The 18,641-nt window shown below is 45.5% G+C and overlaps 1 protein-coding gene across 1 annotated transcript in view; it reads left to right on the forward strand.

Annotated features, from left to right (window-relative positions):
* The window catches only part of ITGB5 (integrin subunit beta 5), a 171,266-nt gene that overhangs the window by 67,588 nt on the left and 85,037 nt on the right, over window positions 1–18,641 (forward strand). The gene's annotated exons all lie outside the window — the stretch shown is intronic.

An 18,641-nucleotide genomic window follows, 5' to 3' on the forward strand; every position in this document is an offset into this window, starting at 1 on the left:
TCGTCGAAAACGGCACCCGGCGAAAGTGAAATCAGCGAAAACTTTTTGGGGAAATCACCCTAACACCCCCAAAGAGATGCTCTGACATGGGGGATCACTCTGGATACCCCCGATTAGCCCTGCTGAAGGTTTTTGGGGTCTTTAAAACGGGCTCGATAGCTGCTATTTTGGGGATTTGGGAAGGTGGTGATGAATAGTATTTAGAAGTTTCTTTTTTTTGCAGAAAATAAGTAGTCCCAGCAAATTTGGGGCACTTGAAAATGGGGGTGAGCATATTTAAAAGTTGCTAAAGTGAAGTTTTAATAAAACGTGAAAAATCCACCTGCCGCAAACACCTGCAATGAAAAAAACCCCTGGGGTATACTTGGGGACCCTCTAGATTGTAGTTCGCTAGTTTTTAACTTTGTACCCCCCAATTTTTTTTTTTCGCCCTCAAAATAAAAGTATTTTTTTCGGGGTCTTCTGAGGTCTTTTTTTTTTTTTTTTTTTTTTAAATTTTTGACACAGTTCACCTTTGGGGGACTGTCTGAAGGTTGCAGGGTGGTTTCCGAAATGTTGCACCCCAAAACCCCAATTCTGCACTTTTTTTTCGCCACCCATTGGTGATACTTTTTCGCAGGGTCGAATGCAATATACTTTTCGAAAAAAAAAAAAAGTTTTCAAATTGAATACGGTGTAAAAGTAAAAGCGACGCAAATGACGTCATCCGAGCGAAAACATTGCAGAAACTGAGTTTTCGCTCCATATTGAATACCCCTATAAATCTTCTGCTAGGAAGCGATATTCTTCTCCACCACCAGCTCCATTCCCCCGCCTCTGAGCCCCCAGGTCCTGTAGAGAAGGAGGAGAGGGGCTGGTGAGTGAGAGATAACCCCCCCCCCCTTCCCTGACCTATTTAGCCTTCTGGGGGCTCTATCTTGTCCTATTGTCCCCTGCACACAAAATGTGCGTATTACAATGAAATACAGCCCTTTGTCCTGCTGCTGGCTGGTCCCGATTAGTTACTTGTGTTTACTTACTGGCCCAGTTTAAATGCACCAGTTTGTCATTCAGCTGCAGTCATATTTCTTCTTTTACTGCCAGTATTAAGGCTTATGCACTTAGAGGAATACAAGCTTCTATGTTATTGTCAGAATGTGTATTGTTACCCTACTTGTTGTGATTAACCCTGGATCGTTGTTGTGCCTGTTTATGGGGTAGTTTGCTAGATTTTAAAAGCTGATCACAAACACCTAATCTAAATTATATCCACATTAGATTACATTATTATTGTTATTATAGGTCCTATTACATGTACTATTATTGACACCTCATGTGAGCATGGACTATAACATCACTTGTTTTATGATTTAATGATGGTGGTCTGTCGGCTGTGAATGTGAGATCTCCTGGGATGAGTCTGGCTGTGTCTCGTCTAAATTGCCCCCAGCACAACCCCCCCCCCCCCCCCGCCCTCCTCCCCTCACCCCTCCCTCCCCCTTCTTCTGGCTCCGAGAGGCCGGTTCTATAATTATATTGTACAATGCGGCTCCACTTCCTGAGCAGTGACATTGCTGCCTTCTATAAAATATCAACGGTTATTGATCTCCCGATGATTAATGATTAGACACAAGCTCCCGCTATAAATGTATTATCTGAGGTGACTCTGAATCCTGAGACACTGGTGGCAGAAAAGTGTTTGGGGAAGATAAAGTTTTAATTAAGTTTAACGGGGTATTCTGTCTGATGGTGCTTTGTGCTGTTATGTCGGAAGGACGGACAGCTGCACGTTGGGGGTGAAGGAGTTAATGTCAGTGCCTTGGGGGAAAGACGGGGGAGGGGGGAGGGTTTGGTTAATTAAACTGGGTCATATTATTGATTTATTTTTATTATACTTGCGCTGTGAGGGAAGCAATGGAGACACATCAGCCATAAAGGAGAAGACTGTCAGTGTCTGTGTATTTGTATTAAATGTCTTTGAATAATATCTATATTGTGAGAATTATGGGCCTGAGATGGACGCATGTTCACACGGCGAAAATATGTAAACGCAGCAGGAGGCGCCTGTAGTAGAAAGACGCCCACTGCCAGCTTTTGTGATCCGCAGCTGCGTCCACAGTCGCAGGACGGATCACTGTGTTAACATTGGTCATCTCCGTAGCCTGGAGTTTTTACACTGCCAGGGCCATTGACGCTGCGTCGGAAGACTCAGACCCTAGCCTGGGCACGCCTACAAAACTGGGCTGACACGCTCCCATTTTGTATAATGTTCCCCAATCGCCACCCCCTCCCCAACCTCCAAACGGCTGCAGACTGTCACGCACCTGACTCCTGTAGCCACACTGCGCTTGGCGACACTGGACCTGATTTGTGCATTCACCGTACGGGTCTTGCGAATGCACGGTTAAACCAACATTGGAGATGTGCGCAAACCTGGTGCTTTACGTACATCTCTGAATTACGCTTTAGGTGACCGACTTCTCACAATCTACTTCTTATTTATCAAGCCGAGAGCTCTGTCCTCCAGTATCCATATAAACAGGCTTAGGCATCCAGCAGCACTCTGGAACTACAAGTTCCAGCAGTCCTTGCCAGCCCTAGTTCCACTATGGTGGGAGAGCTACAGGTTTCATTCGCTCTGGTATATTTCTAAATATAAAATGTATTAATGGATTTTGCAGGCCTGTGCCCCCTTTTGTAATTGGTCCAAAGGCTTCTAGATTATGGAAAAAGTTATATAGTTATATACTCAATGTGTGCGATTTCCCCTTATGCTCCTCCCCTCGCCCTGCATGTGGCATCCCATGATCCTCTGGGCCTTACTCTCGCAGAGTCAGCACTAGCGCTAAAGGACAGCGCCTGGTGATAAATTCAGTTTCATGGGAGGTAATAGAGGGAGGAATGTTCAGCGAAAACAGCAAACCTCCATCTGAACGTCCCGGGGAGAGATCTTCTACTGCAGATTGTCACCCTTGTTTACCCGGAGGAGACGCCACATTCTGAGGTCCCCCCCGCCACACAATAAGCCCTCGTTCCCCCTCCTCCTTCATAAGGTGAATTGTGGACTTTCCACGTTACCTGAGGCCAAAACAAGATTAGAGCTGTCACTTATTACTGGCAAAAGGACTCAGACATGTACTGAGCATATTCCAAAGAGCTGTGTAGGTGTTATAGACATAAGTTACTGACCTACAGACAGCTGCATATTAATTTACTCTTAAACTGGCCACGCCCACTGCGATTAGGCATCTAGATCACAGCGTGTGACGCTGCCGAAACATGGACGATGGTGATCCTATCCCGGGTTCCTGGATTTATTATCGGACATGTTGGGAGGTGACTGTTATCGGCTGCTGGTCGCAGCCTTCGTTTGGTGACCCTTGGAGGTGGTCCGACCAGTTAGACACACAACGTCGATGTTGAGCAAATTTCTTTGATTTTAAATCAATTAAAATCGACCTTTAGTAAATATACCCCCTAGAGTCGACCCTTATCACGTGGCCAAGCGGCAGGACCTGAGGGCACTGCAACCAGATACGCCGGTAACCAGATGGGTCGGCCTAAAACCGCCCCCCCCCCCCCCCCCCGAATCGGCACAAAACATTGAGTGGGTTCTATTTGTGACGTCTCTTACAATCTCAGGGGTAAATTTAGTCTTGAAACCCCTGCACATCGCTGGTAAATTTAATCCCAAACCACAGTATTAAAGCCATAAAATAATAAATATATAGCCATGAATAATAAATTCTTCTGCTTTCATTAAAAACACCAATTAACAATTACTTAATATTGCCCCTCTAATATAATTAACAAACAATATTGCTCTCTCAAATAAAAATGAAACGGTGTTCCTCCTAATATATTAATAAAATAGTATTTTCCCCATAAGTTAATAATCAATGTTACAGTATCTGCCCCCGCGTTCAGCATATAATAATTGTAATGTAATCATTATAAGTGTATAGCGATTCCTCTCCCTCTGATTGGCCAGATAGCTCGGTCCTCACCTGTCACCACTACATCATTTACTTGGGCAGTTCTGTCGACAGTCTGTTTCTAAAGCCGCCACTTAGTGAATGTGGTTTTTGTATACGTCTAATGGTAAATACATTGTCCAATGCTCATTTCTTTCCTTAAGTCTGTCATCTCTGCGGTTCCCCGCCAGTGTATGCTTTAGCAAATCGGCGTGATGCGATCCCGCCGGAAACCCGCCAAAAGTGCAAAACCGCGGCTGAGTAAATATACTTCTAGATCTAACTTCATGATGACCCTGCGTGTGTTGGGGATTGGCGCAATTTATTAGTGGGTGACCTGGAGCAAAGTGGCGTCAGATGCTCCTTTGTCAGCTATTGCTAAGTGGGAGCTTTGGAAAGTTTCCTCCTGGAAGTGCTGACTTTGGGAAAGATACTTCTGTGGCTTTGGCCTTGTCTGGCCGAGAGATGGATCCTCGCCAGGAGTCGCTGTAATTATGTGGCAAACATCAGGATCTTGTTGGAGAACTATAAATAGAGGAAAGAAAACATTTGGGTTTTGTCGGCATTAAACCGGCAGCTTCTTCTGGGAAATAGACTTTAAAAAAGTTTTGTGTCAGGAACTGTTTACTTTGAGTTCCTCGGTCTGTAACATATCGGCTGGAGCGGCCGCAGCGTCCAGTAACCGGTAATCATAGCGGGGCATAGTTGGCTGAGCCTGGTCATTCCAGACATTTCCTGGGCAGATTTATACATGGCTCTAGTTACTTATTTACAGAAAGCGGTCACTTTGGGGCTGTGATGTGCTTCACCCTGGTTCCTCCTTGCAGAGATTAGCACTGAGTATTTCCCACCCCAAGCGCGGGACCAGTAAGCACAAACTTCTCTCCTGTTTATTTGCCGGTGGTGGACGGTATCACAATGGTGAAATGCTAATCGCTCTCTATGGCCGTAAAAAATCGCAAATATTGGTTCGAGAACATATGGAGATCACCTATTATGGACGAAGACGCTGCAATGGTGCTGGGGACACGTATTCAGCGGCAATGGGGCTGAGCAAGCCAGGGGGTGGTGTAAGACCAGCATGGCGTAGCAAAGCAGCATTCTGTTTTTGCCCAATACTTGTCTAACAGTCCTTTATAGTCAGGAAAGCGGGGTGTCTGCTAATTGACCAATGCCGCTCAGGTCTTCAGCTCTCCTGGAACGTGAATGTATAGTCCATGTAGAGGACTCTGACGCTGTTTCACTTCTCCCTGGTCACCAGGTCCAGCTGCAGTTCCTTAGAACAGGAGCTGGATGAGCCGACACAGGCCTTCAGCCTCGGCGCAGTGACCAGCGGCGCGATTCGCACAAAGATAATGTGAGATCGCTTCAATCTGCATAAAAGTATGGCGGCCAGTTCCGTCTCTAGAGCGCATCTCCTTCAGTAAATCTGCAGTAAGAATTAAGTGGTATCCACGGAACATACAATTGACGCAAGCAGTCCAGGATGCACAAATACGAACAGGTGGAACCGTAGAACGGTAACTTGACAACCATCCTTCAGTGCCTCCGGCTGGCTGGTGGATGACGAAACAAAATGCATGCACATTTATGCATCTAATATATATATTTTTACATTTTGTGGTTCTGTAATCTGTGGCTATTGGACAATTTTCTAATTAACCACAACCGTGTTAAACAACTAATTAATATATTAAGGAATTGGTATGAAATACCGTCGGCCGCATGACCGGCGGTTCGATTCCCGTCAGCGGCAGCCCGACAGAAGCAGAGTGCATCGCAGCGGAAGCCCGACAGCGCTGGAAATCCCGATCGTGGATAGGTAAGTATCCACTAACCTAACCTAACCCCCCTAACCCTAACCCTCCTTAGGGGTGCCTAACCCTAACTTCCCCCCCAAGTGCCTCACCCTAACCTCCCCCCCAAGTGCCTCACCCTAACCACCCCCTTCCCCGCTGCCTAAACCTAAGTCCCCCGGGGGGGGTGCCTAACCCTAAGTCCTCCCCGGGGGTGCCTAACCCTAACCGTCCCTCCCCCTAGCCTAACCCTAACCCTCCCGGGGGGTGCCTAATCCTAAATCCCCCCCAGGAGCCCTAAACCTAATCCCCCCCCCCCCCCCACGGCTGTCCGCTCGCGGCGCCCGGCGTCGGGGAAATGCGGGCGTCTACATCTAGACGCCCGGCATTTCACCCTTGCTGGGATAAGACAGTCGGGAAGCCGGCTGCCGGTATTTAGGCAGTCTGCTTCCTGATTGCCTCCCTCTATTAAACTATAGCTGTCCGGCCTAGAAGAAATGGAAGGACCTATATAAGGCAGCTCCTTAGCTAATTGTTTCATAGTCGCGTTGTTCCTTGTACGACACACGGCCCGCTCTTCGTGTAATGGTCAAAGAGAGATTGCAGTTTGTATCGCTATAGTAGCATAAAGCTACAGCAATAAGGGGGCAATGGGCAGGGCAGGGGTAAAGACCACAAGGGCCTGGGGCTGAAAATGATCCTGTTGGAACTTGTGAGAAGCAGAGAAGGTGTGGCCTGTGCTGTACGGGTGTGGCCTGTGCCGTGTAGGTGTGTGCACCCAGTGCCAGATTAAGGTCCAAATGGGCCTGGAGCTGACATTTATTTAGGGCCTATTGTGTGCTGCTACCGGGGGGGTGACCCGCGCTGTGCAGTGTGACTATTGATGTTGGTGCATAACTAGAGGTGTGGTTTGTGTTTAGGGGCCTATTCATTATCCCTTACAGACCTTTTACACATGTGGAAACGCTAGTTTCTGCATGTTTTCTGTAACAAGCCCATTATTATTAGGACGCCTAGTATTCAGAAAACTTTAGTTTATGTGTGGGAAGCAACAACCTCTTCCGATGGCGTTGGTTCCTGGAGGCCCGATCCTTCCTATGGGAAGGAAGTCCGCCTCGGCACTGTAAGACCTCAGGTCACAGCTGAAGTCAGCTGGGTTGGCAGGGGTAGTGTAAAGGTGGGTACTACACACTAGACCAGAGGTTTCCAAACTTTTTTGAATCATGGCACCCTAGAGTATCAGAAATGTTTTCGTGGCACCCCTAACATTAAGTCTGTTATTCAGAAATTCAGAAAATAATTAAGTAAAGTGAAGTAAATTGTACTTACCTGTCATCCAGGCTCAGTTATGTGGTGGGGGAAAGGTATGCACTTCTGTTTGTCCACATATTTACATTACTTTGACCATAAATAATATGATATGGTGGTGGACCACTAACCTGAGGCACCACTGCAAGCGTCTTGAGGCACCCCAGGGTGCCACGGCGCACAGTTTGGGAACCGCTGCACTAGACGATATGCCTGCCCAATCCCATGGATTGGGCAGACATATTGGGCACATTGTTTAGTATGTACCCACTTTGTGCACTTCCGTTGTCCATGCATGCAGGGACGGTGAAGCGACCCAGCTGCCGATGCCTGCAAGGTCAATGGTGCCGGTGAACGACATACTGTATCGGGTGGTCAGTCACCAGATTATGCAGTGTGTAAAGGCCCACATACACGGCACGATATATGTGCCAATCCGACAGAACGGCACGTTATAGGTGCTATATCGTGCCATGTATGGGCACGATATCGTACCTGATATCGTTCTGCGCGCTCCCGTGGGGTCGTACATCGCATCCCCAGGTCTTCCTGCAAAACCATCTGACCTGGGATTCGATGTACGATCCCATTCAAATGGTGGAGGGGGGAGCCGGCATACCGTGCGGTCAGCAGGGACCGCACGATTGCCGGCAGTGACAGCACGACCCGTCTGCTGACAGATCGGCAGTCACACTACACGGTGCATCGCACCGTGTATGGCCAGCATTAGTGTCACTTTATAGAAATGAGTAGCCCCGTACCAGAGTGCCAGTCCATCATAACCTATAACCCTGCGTCCCGTGCCACTTCACCAGGTAACTAGGGTGCTGCTTGGGGTGTCCTAAGGACACTCTGAGCAGCAGTACATATCCCACGGTTCCAATACAGTGGGGGAGACGGGAATACAGAGACGGGCACGGGCTGTGGTGGCAGGTGAGTATGGCTGGTTCTGTCCCCTGGGCACCCCGTCCTATGCAAAGGCACCGACCGCACTGCCCTCCTTATGGCCCTGGAATGGGTGTAGTCCACACACAGTATATACACATATATATAATATACACACACAGTGATATATATATATATATATATATATATATATATAAAAACACACAGTATAAATACACACACACACACACACATTGTATATATATATTCATACATACATACATACACATATATATATTTTAATATTCAATAAAATTCTATTATGTATATGATTGATATACATACATATCAATACATATAGTACAACAGCAGCAGTTTGGCCAGAAAAATGAAAAGCAGGCAGCTCACCTTTTGGGGGATCACACCCAGTGCTGCTGCTATCACGGAGTCACCAGCCGCCCTAAACGGAGGAGCTGAGAGCATGTGACGGTGGTGGTGCCGGTGGTCAGTGCACTGCCTGGGACGGGCTGCACGAAGACGCGGTGCGGTGGCAGTGGCGGGCAGCAGCTATGTGACGTCACACGCAGTGACGTCACATGACGTGAAGGCTCCGCTGCTGCCAATTACTAGCGCTGGGAGGGCATTAGAAAGCACAGTCCTCCATAGTGCTCCAGTCCATTATGGTTAGCTTCTTCACCGGTGGTCCAGTGTTGCAGCGGTGCTGGAGGAGAGGGGGGGTTGGGTGGTTTGCATTATGCGAGGCCGAGGGGGGGGGCGTGGTCGGCCCTCAGGCTGCTGCAGAATGAAAGAAAAAATCCTTTCTGCAGCAGCGCACACACACATCAGAAGGCATTGGGCCTATTCTGATGCTGGGCCTGGAGCTGTAGCTCCATCAGCCCCATTACTAATCCGGCCCTGTGTGCACCGCCTACACCGTAAGCCACAATGTCTCGCCCTAAATACATAAAAGTATTAAAACTGAATCAGTTTATGAGGAAAATAGAAAAGTTTTAATACTTATGATTCATGGGCGACCCTTTGGCCAGTTAGACGGCTGGTCGTCATGATGATGGGCCTATGTCTATGTGAAGGCCTAGGGCTGTAGTCCCTTTCGCCCCATTCTTAATATGGCCTCGACAATGTATGATCCTGTTTTAGATGATCGATAGCGACTGGTCAGTCAACTATAACAGGGTAATCACTGGGTTGAAACAGAGGGCCTGATTCAGAGCCGCTCGTAAGCGGCCGCTCGTTCGCTTCGAGCGATGTCCACACAACTGCGCATGCGTATGGGTCGTAATGCGCATGCGCCAACCAGTCATTGCGGTCGCAAATCGAGCGCTCGCAAAATAGCGAGTGCCTGCTAATTTGAGTGACAGGATGAGGCGTTTGTGGGTGGTAACAGGGGAAGGTGCTTGAAAACGGGGAGTTGTGTTCCGAACGCAGGCGTGCCAAACGGTCAAAACGGGCGTTTAATGGGTGTGCATAATTAACAAAGCAGCGTCATCGGCCACGTCACTTGGTTGTTTCTTAGCCTGAACTATTCGCATGATTGCGGTAGGAAAATCCAACCACAAGCACCATCGAGCAGTTCAGACGCCTTTCGATGTACTCGATTAATCTAATAAATAGCGGAGATGACGTAGGATGCGAGCATCCAGGGGGCGTCTTTACAAAATAGCGAGCGCATGTTTCGTTCGCTCGCTCGCTCAGACATAGAGGCGTCAACAGACCGCAAAGAGCGAGCACTCAATTTAAATAGCCAGCCCCTTTTTCTGAACGAGCGAGCGCAAATAGCGTCCGGCTCTGAATCAGGCCCAGAATTTTACAGTTTATGGAATAATTAGGTCTGGCGGTAATCACATGATTTTTTTAATAACAGCGCACACAGAAGATCTTACAATCGATCATTCCTGCTAATATATAAATGCAATAAAATGTTGCCATCAGTAGAGGTTTTTAGCATAATCATGGCCAAGGTTATGGGCCTACCCACCATATCCAGGTAACCTCTTTAGGGTAGGTCCCTAACATACTAGGGTTCAAATCCGGAGCGCAGGACCCCCCCCCCCCAAAATGTATATGCACACCGGTATTAGGCACAATTCTAGGTAAGTCCTACAAGTTATATACTGTAGTGCAACTTTGGTTCATTTTTGGGGCATGGGTCCCCCTGGATTGCTTTGGTTTATCCGTTTCAGGGCACCGCATTATAACACATTTTCCTTTATAATACATTTTAAACCTTCACTGTGTGTTTAATATATATGTACTTCACTATTTTATTTTCATTCTTTATATGCAGCTGTGGCTGCTCCTAACTATCTCTTTACACTGCACTTTTCTTACTATGCGGGTGCCCTGGGGCAGCTTAGCTGGGCCAGTTTGGGGGGGGGGGTCCTGCGCTCTGGATTTGAACCCTAGTATGTTAGGGACCTACCCTAAAGAGGTTACCTGGATATGGTGGGTAGGCCCATAACCTTGGCCATGATTATGCTAAAAACCTCTATTTATTGCAAAATTTTATTGCATTTATATATATTATCAATAATTTGAAGTTGTGCACCTGAGATTTGTCTTTCTGTGCCTGCAATTAGTGTCATCAGGTAGCACCTCCATATATATATTTATTATATTCAGGGTGTGCAGTCCAGGAATCTTTCCCATATAATCTATAATTCCTACCACATGTACACACAAGGGTGAGGGAGAGTTTAACTCGCCAAGCATGGGGAGAACATACAAACTCCACACCGAGTGCTTTGTACAGGAATTGAACACACAACCTCAGGGCAGTGAGGCAGTAATGCTAACCACTGCGCCAACTGGTGACTACTTTAACTGTCCCGATGATGATGATAATTACTTCCGCCCACATCCCAGTTGCTCGGATATTCCTCACCATTTATTTCCAGTATACAACATTTTTACACTTTGTAATAAACTGTTACCAGTCAGGACCCCAGTCACTAGTGTGCGATATTCTGCCAGCGCTCGGTAAAACTGCTTTTCTTTCCATTCTGTCATCGCTGACAATGACTGGGCTGAAGGGCTTACAGCTCGGGGTGGGGGAGGAATCGTGGGTCAAGTCACCTCAGGGGCCGCTAATTGCTGCTGGCATCTTAAGCAGCTGGAGCTAAATAGAGCGATGTGAAGGGGGGGGGGGGAGCGCGTTTCCAATGCAGAGGATCCCGCTAAAGCCTTGTAAGGGGAGAGTGGTCTGTTCAGGTCACACACTAGTAGCCGTGACGACATTTTCTCCCCTAAATCTACAACATTTCATTTCTAGCAATGCCCCCAGAGCCGCCGAGCGTAGCGTGTGCGGCTTTCCTGCGCCACTATACCATTTGGACTTGAAAAGTTTATATAAGGAGCTGAGGGAGGGCCGGTGTGGGACCCCCCTGTCCAGACATCGCACGTTTTCTCGCCCGTGTCCTGCATGCTGATTTTTTACTGAAGGACATGGAAAGAATGAGGGGGCCGAGGGGAGGATTTGGGACTGAGAAAAGGGACATCACAAGCAGAATATAAATGAGACCACGAGGAGGGTAGAGCCCAGGCCCATGGAATGCATTGATCTCCCCCCCCCCCCCCCCCCGACAACGGAAGGGTTAATCCTGCAAATCCCTCTCACGTACTGGGGGGACGGGGGTAACGCTGCTAATAATGACGGGACCCCATGATGTGCTGTGTGGAACACTCTCGGGAGGAGATTTATCAAATCTTGGAGAACGAGAAAGTACCAACCAAGCAGCTCCTGTCATTTTACAGGCTGCACTAGATAAATAAAAGACGCTGTTTAGTTGCCGTGAGCAACTTCAACACTTTCTCTCTCTCTCTGCAAAATTTGGTACATCTCTCCCACGGTCTCATCCTTAAAGCTGCTTTCTCTGGAGCTTGGGAAGGTCTCGGAACACTCCTATCAGGAAGGATGAGGACAGCGGGGAATCTGCAGTTTATTTTCTTACATTTCTGGCCCTGGATGAGGTGCCTGGTGGTGGAAATACTAACACTACAGGCCGCGTCTGACATACGTCTTGTCTGCTCTCCTTAAAGGGACAGGGATCTAGAATTAGGGTTCTTACATGTACAAACCGTTGTTAACTGGGGAGAAAACACAACTAGATCTAGTCTGCGCTAAACCTTCTTTTCTCATGATGCAGAGATTGGGTTACAATGACTACTGGCAGTCCATTCCAGCCAACTACTACTCCCTTATGGAAACAAAATCCTTTCTAACATTATTCCTGTGTCGCCTGCAAATCTTTTATTTTTCATAAATCTTATTAAATCAATAGAAAGTTAAATTTTTCCGAGCCACCTCCTACAGATCATTAGCCTCTTTGGAGGGTAAACAGAATTGGCTGCCAGACACAGTGACAGCTGTCACCATGCCATGTGGTTGCAGGAGGGAGGGGAGGGTGTCAAAGTGCAGATGGAGCTCGGAGTGGTGTTCCAAAGCCTCTCTGCTCACTACAAAATGTGCCATGTCTCTGGTTGCCATGAAAGTTCGGAATCAGAACTCAGTAGCACCCTGAAGAAAAAAACATGGGAAAATGGTGATTACAGACATTACTCTCACAGCCTGATAGTGATTTCTGCCAAACTAACCTTTTTTTTTTTTAATAAAGAAAACCTTCTGTTCTGTACAGAATGTACTTTTATATGTCAGTGTGAGAGTACGCTGTGTATAAACCTCACAATGCAAATCCAAGTTTATCCAAGTCTATACAGACCTGACCACTGTACATGATCATAATACACATCTATTACACTGTATACAGACATAGGACACTACACCCCCAACATGACCTGACCCCTGTACATGATCATAATACACATCTATTATACTCTATACAGACATAGGACACTACACCCCCAACATGTCCTGACCACTGTACATGACCATAATACACATCTATTACACTGTATACAGACATAGGAGACTACACCCCCAACATGACCTGACCGCTGTACATGACCACAATACACATCTATTACACTGTATACAGACATAGGAGACTACACCCCCAACATGACCTGACCGCTGTACATGACCACAATACACATCTATTACACTGTATACAGACATAGGACACTACACCCCCAACATGTCCTGACCGCTGTACATGACCATAATACACATCTATTACACTGTATACAGACATAGGACACTACACCCCCAACATGTCCTCATCACTGTACATGATCATAATACACATCTATTACACTGTATACAGACATAGGACACTACACCCCAACATGACCTGACCACTGTACATGACCATAATACACATCTATTACACTGTATACAGACATAGGACACTACATCCCCAACATGTCCTGACCACTGTACATGATCATATTACACATCTATTACACTGTATACAGACATAGGACACTACACCCCCAACATGACCTGACCACTGTACATGACCATAATACACATCTATTACATTGTATACAGACATAGGACACTACATCCCCAACATGTCCTGACCACTGTACATGATCATATTACACATCTATTACACTGTATACAGACATAGGACACTACATCCCCAACATGACCTGACCGCTGTACATGACCATAATACACATCTATTACACTGTATACAGACATAGGACACTACACCCCCAACATGTCCTCATCACTGTACATGATCATAATACACTGTACATGATCATAATACACATCTATTACATTGTATACAGACATAGGACACTACACCCCCAACATGTCCTCATCACTGTACATGATCATAATACACTGTACATGATCATAATACACATCTATTACACTGTATACAGACATAGGACACTACACCCCAACATGACCTGACCACTGTACATGACCATAATACACATCTATTACACTGTATACAGACATAGGACACTACATCCCCAACATGTCCTGACCACTGTACATGATCATATTACACATCTATTACACTGTATACAGACATAGGACACTACACCCCCAACATGACCTGACCACTGTACATGACCATAATACACATCTATTACACTGTATACAGACTAAGGACACTACATCCCCAACATGTCCTGACCACTGTACATGATCATAATACACATCTATTACACTGTATACAGACATAGGACACTACACCCCCAACATTTCCTGACCCCTGTACATGATCATAATACACAACTATTACACTGTATACAGACATAGGACACTACATCCCCAACATGACCTGACCGCTGTACATGACCATAATACACATCTATTACACTGTATACAGACATAGGACACTACACCCCCAACATGTCCTGCCCACTGTACATGACCATAATACACTGTACATGATCATAATACACATCTATTACATTGTATACAGACATAGGACACTACACCCCCAACATGTCCTCATCACTGTACATGATCATAATACACATCTATTACACTGTATACAGACATAGGACACTACACCCCAACATGACCTGACCACTGTACATGACTATAATACACATCTATTACACTGTATACAGAGATAGGACACTACACCCCAACATGTCCTGACCACTGTACATGACCATAATACACATCTATTACACTGTATACAGACATAGGACACTACACCCCCAACATGTCCTGACCGCTGTACATGATCATAATACACATCTATTACACTGTATACAGACATAGGACACTACACCCCCAACATGACCTGACCCCTGTACATGATCATAATACACATCTATTACACTGTATACAGACATAGGACACTACACCCCCAACATGACCTGACCCCTGTACATGATCATAATACACATCTATTATACTCTATACAGACATAGGACACTACACCCCCAACATGACCATAATACACATCTATTACACTGTATACAGACATAGGACACTACACCCCCAACATGTCCTGACCGCTGTACATGGTCATAATACACATCTATTACACTGTATACAGACATAGGACACTACACCCCCAACATGTCCTGACCACTGTACATGACCATAATACACATCTATTACACTGTATACAGACATAGGACACTACACCCCCAACATGTCCTGACCACTGTACATGACCATAATACACATCTATTACACTGTATACAGACATAGGACACTACACCCCCAACATGTCCTGACCGCTGTACATGACCATAATACACATCTATTACACTGTATACAGACATAGGACACTACACCCCCAACATGTCCTGACCGCTGTACATGATCATAATACTCTATACAGACATAGGACACTACACCCCCAACATGACCATAATACACATCTATTATACTCTATACAGACATAGGACACTACACCCCCAACATGACCATAATACACATCTATTACACTGTATACAGACATAGGACACTACACCCCAACATGTCCTGACCGCTGTACATGACCATAATACACATCTATTACACTGTATACAGACATAGGACACTACACCCCCAACATGTCCTGACCCCTGTACATGATCATAATACACATCTATTACACTGTATACAGACATAGGACACTACACCCCCAACATGTCCTGACCCCTGTACATGATCATAATACACATCTATTACACTGTATACAGACATAGGACACTACACCCCCAACATGTCCTGACCACTGTACATTACTATAATACACATCTATTACACTGTATACAGACATAGGACACTACACCCCCAACATGACCTGACCCCTGTACATGATCATAATACACATCTATTACACTGTATACAGACATAGGACACTACACCCCCAACATGACCTGACCCCTGTACATGATCATAATACACATCTATTACACTGTATACAGACATAGGACACTACACCCCCAACATGTCCTGACCGCTGTACATGACCATAATACACATCTATTACACTGTATACAGACATAGGACACTACACCCCCAACATGTCGTGACCACTGTACATGATCATACTACACATCTATTACACCCTATACAGACATAGGACACTACATCCCCAACATTTCCTGACCACTGTACATGATCATAATACACATCTATTATACTCTATACAGACATAGGACATTACACCCCCAACATGTCCTGACCGCTGTACATGATCATAATACACATCTATTACACTGTATACAGACATAGGACACTACACCCCCTACATGTCCTCATCTCTGTACATGATCATAATACACATCTATTACACTGTATACAGACATAGGACACTACACCCCCAACATGTCCTGACCGCTGTACATGATCATAATACACATCTATTACACTGTATACAGACATAGGACACTACACCCCCAACATGACCTGACCACTGTACATGACCACAATACACATCTATTACACTGTATACAGACATAGGACACTACACCCCCAACATGACCTGACCCCTGTACATGATCATAATACACATCTATTACACTGTATACAGACATAGGACACTACACCCCCTACATGTCCTCATCTCTGTACATGATCATAATACACATCTATTACACTGTATACAGACATAGGACACTACACCCCCAACATGTCCTGACCGCTGTACATGACCATAATACACATCTATTACACTGTATACAGACATAGGACACTACACCCCCAACATGTCCTGACCGCTGTACATGACCATAATACACATCTATTACACTGTATACAGACATAGGACACTACCCCCCAACATGTCCTGACCCCTGTACATGATCATAATACACATCTATTACACTGTATACAGACATAGGACACTACACCCCCAACATGTCCTGACCACTGTACATGACTATAATACACATCTATTACACCGTATACAGACATAGGACACTACACCCCCAACATGTCCTGACCGCTGTACATGATCATAATACACATCTATTACACTGTATACAGACATAGGACACTACACCCCAACATGTCCTGACCGCTGTACATGACCATAATACACATCTATTACACTGTATACAGACATAGGACACTACACCCCCAACATGTCCTGACCGCTGTACATGACCATAATACACATCTATTACACTGTATACAGACATAGGACACTACACCCCCAACATGTCCTGACCGCTGTACATGACCATAATACACATCTATTACACTGTATACAGACATAGGACACTACACCCCAACATGTCCTGACCACTGTACATGATCATACTACATCTATTACACTGTATACAGACATAGGACACTACACCCCCTACATGTCCTCATCTCTGTACATGATCATAATACACATCTATTACACTGTATACAGACATAGGACACTACACCCCCAACATGACCTGACCCCTGTACATGATCATAATACACATCTATTACACTGTATACAGACATAGGACACTACACCCCAACATGTCCTGACCGCTGTACATGACCATAATACACATCTATTACACTGTATACAGATATAGGACACTACACCCCCAACATGTCCTGACCGCTGTACATGACCATAATACACATCTATTACACTGTATACAGACATAGGACACTACACCCCCAACATGACCTGACCCCTGTACATGATCATAATACACATCTATTACACTGTATACAGACATAGGACACTACACCCCCAACATGTCCTCATCTCTGTACATGACCATAATACACATCTATTACACTGTATACAGACATAGGACACTACACCCCCAACATGTCCTGACCGCTGTACATGACCATAATACACAACTATTACACTGTATACAGACATAGGACACTACACCCCCTACATGTCCTCATCTCTGTACATGATCATAATACACATCTATTACACTGTATACAGACATAGGACACTACACCCCCAACATGACCTGACCCCTGTACATGATCATAATACACATCTATTACACTGTATACAGACATAGGACACTACACCCCCAACATGACCTGACCCCTGTACATGATCATAATACACATCTATTACACTGTATACAGACATAGGACACTACACCCCCAACATGTCCTGACCGCTGTACATGACCATAATACACATCTATTACACTGTATACAGACATAGGACACTACACCCCCAACATGTCCTGACCACTGTACATGACCATAATACACATCTATTACACTGTATACAGACATAGGACACTACACCCCAACATGTCCTGACCACTGTACATGATCATAATACACATCTATTACACTGTATACAGACATAGGACACTACAGCCAACATGTCCTGACCACTGTACATGACCATAATACACATCTATTACACTGTATACAGACATAGGACACTACACCCCCAACATGTCCTGACCACTGTACATGATCATACTACATCTATTACATTCTATACAGACATAGGACACTACACCCCCAACATGTCCTGACCGCTGTACATGATCATAATACACATCTATTACACTGTATACAGACATAGGACACTACACCCCCAACATGTCCTGACCCCTGTACATGATCATAATACACATCTATTACACTGTATACAGACATAGGACACTACACCCCCAACATGTCCTGACCGCTGTACATGACCATAATACACATCTATTACACTGTATACAGACATAGGACACTACACCCCCAACATGTCCTGACCACTGTACATGACCATAATACACATCTATTACACTGTATACAGACATAGGACACTACACCCCAACATGTCCTGACCACTGTACATGATCATAATACACATCTATTACACTGTATACAGACATAGGACAC

This window comes from Taudactylus pleione, unplaced genomic scaffold, assembly GCF_031769625.1.
Source record: "Taudactylus pleione unplaced genomic scaffold, aTauple2 ptg000781l, whole genome shotgun sequence".
NCBI classification, from domain to species: domain Eukaryota; kingdom Metazoa; phylum Chordata; class Amphibia; order Anura; family Myobatrachidae; genus Taudactylus; species Taudactylus pleione.